Below are 2,817 nucleotides of genomic sequence, written 5' to 3'. Positions count from 1 at the left end.
CTATACAAATAAAATTGAAAAAATGTAATTGAATTAAACTGGGATAAAGTGAACCCCATGATTTGCTGGCCCCATGGAGGAAAGAGGAACTATAAAAAGACATGATCGAAGTAACTTTAGAGAACAGCAAGAAATAAGAGCAGTTTGAAATATACGATATAATATGAATGATCAGTTGGTTGAACTGCTGCTTTAACTGACAGAACCTCACATTCTGTTTTCAACATGTTATGCCACATGTCTTCTCCCCCCACACAGGTTAAAGGTCACAAAATAGGGTCAGACCTGGGGAACGTGGACAAAAATCATTGCTTACTGCTGATAATGTTGCACGTGCACTTATTTTCTGATACAGGTTATCACTACAACCTCAGTCATTGGCTTCAGGGCCTGTAGTTGGGTTCATTCGGTCCAGGCTGAGGGAATAAATCACACATTATTGCCTTTCAGTTCCCGTCCTGTTCCTGTTTACACTGACTCCAAAAGGAGTAAACAAAAAGTCACATGAATTGACAGGTAGCTTATTGATTGGATAGTTTTGGTGATGTCATGCTGCATCATCAGCACTACATGGAGCCACACAGGAAAAACTTACCTGATGCCTGACAGCAGGTCAGCTGTACTGAACCTTATCATGTGTTCATTTATATTCTATTCATGTCACAGTAACTGTAATGTTATGGGAGGATGCTGTGTGGTCGCTACGTTTAATTCACTTCCTATCTGTTTTAGCTCATTTTCACTTTCTGGTTGACTCACGGTGACATTCACCTGTTACCATGGTTACCCAATGAACTTGCCTAATCATATATAGGTCATTACCTTGTTGCTTATCACTTTATTAACAGTTCACAATCAACAGATGGATTTATTAGTTAATGTAGTGAATTCCTGCTAAAAATCACTATCACTTAGTAAACAACTGAATTGGCAATACTGGACAAATAGAGCTGCAACAATTAATTGATTACTTGTCAGCTATTAAATTAATGTGCAGCTGGTTTCAGTCATTTTTAAAGTCTAAATTAATTTATTTCATTTTCTCAAATGTGAATGTTTTCTGCTTTCTTTAGTCCTCTCTGACAGTAAACTGAATATCTTTGGGTTGTGGGCAAAACAAGACATTTGAGGACGTCACCCTGGGCTTTAGGAAACGCCTATTTTTCACCATTTTCATAGACCAAACAACAATAATTGGCAATGAAAATAATCATTAGTTGCAGCCCTAAACCAAACCAGACAAAAGCATTGTACAATCAGTTAACATCCACTCAAAACAAGACAGGATCCACTTTGTCAAATTGATAATTCCATTCATTTTAATGACTAAATGATTAAATAAATACAGAGTAGATATATTTTCTTTCAAGTATTGGATGAATAAAACATGTTGTTGATCTACAGCATATTGTGTATGATATCTAAATGTGGTTTTAGTTTATATTATTCTTCATAAAGTGATCTCTTCAGACATCAATATGGATGGAGCTTGAAATGCAAAAAATACATTCTGGAAATGGTTTTACCTAACAACATTTTATATAACAAAAATAGACAAAATAATTCAAAAATGAAATGGAGTTACATCATATTGACTTTAACAAGTTTGTGATGTGTTCGAGTCAAAAAATAACATTTGTAATACTATTATTAAACAGTGAGCTAACCTTCATGCCAACAATCTTTTTGTCAAAGTCCTGAAAATGTCACGCTTCAAGTCATAGATATCTCATGTTGGAATAAAACTGTAAGAGACTAAAAAACAAACAAGAGGCAAAAACGCAGCTAAAATTCAGCTGCAGATTACAAAAATAGTCCCAGTTTCTCTCGTTTTTGTGGTCCCTAACACTTTGCAGCAAATATGAACACATGAAAAAAACATTGAAAAGAAGAGTAACTCCCTTGCAAAAAAAAGCACATCAAATATGATCATTCACATTAGATATGCCTGTGAGTGAATTTACCACATGTAAAATTCTGTATGAAATTCATTTCCTTTTTTTATAAAGGCTTGGTGGTCTGGGGGTTTGACAGACTGTTTGACCCTTCCTGTTCCTGTACTCTACTTCTTCATGGATGATGTACTGGCCTCCTTAAACATCCTAATAATAATCGTAATTATACTAACCTTGTTGAAGAACTGTCTGTCTTTTAAACAACCAGACCACTTGCCTCTGTAAAGTTTACACTGTATATTTATGTTTCTTCGAGGAGAATGCCCAGATGCAAATGCCTGATTGCAATGTGTGGGACACAACAGGAAATTATGAAAATTATGAAGCAACAGAAATATGTATAACTTCCCACGTAATAACATTTCAGCATTTCAAATCAGTAATACTTGATATACTTGAAAAACATTAACCTCAAAACACACGAAATTGCATCTGTAAACACACAAACACAGACCAAAGGAACCATAAATGTAGTTCATACGACTTTACCCATTCACAATAACCTGAGTATACAAATGCACACATACATATAGAATGGCAGGGGGCCAAAATGTATTTCTGTCACCAAATTTACAAAAAATTGTGGACCAGGTTATATTTTGCCATTAAATTCTAAGAAAACCTGACCAAAACCAAAATAATTTCTTATCTCCCCAAAATTACATTTCTTTGTTTGATGAAAATGACAGTACTGTTATGAATAGAAGGGCTGCTATAGGGTATAATACAAAATATTTTTGCAGTTATAATATGTAAAAAAAAATCATGGCTGTGAGAGTATGTTTTTGTTTTAATTATCTAAAGTTCCTCTTGGGTTAGACTGTGTTATGTTGGACATATTTAAATCACATGAACTAACACT

The sequence above is a fragment of the Morone saxatilis genome, unplaced genomic scaffold (genome assembly GCF_004916995.1).
Source record: "Morone saxatilis isolate NCDOM2014 unplaced genomic scaffold, NCSU_SB_2.0 Contig21, whole genome shotgun sequence".
Classification (NCBI taxonomy): Eukaryota; Metazoa; Chordata; class Actinopteri; family Moronidae; genus Morone; species Morone saxatilis.
Note: the sequence above shows the minus strand (reverse complement) of the source record.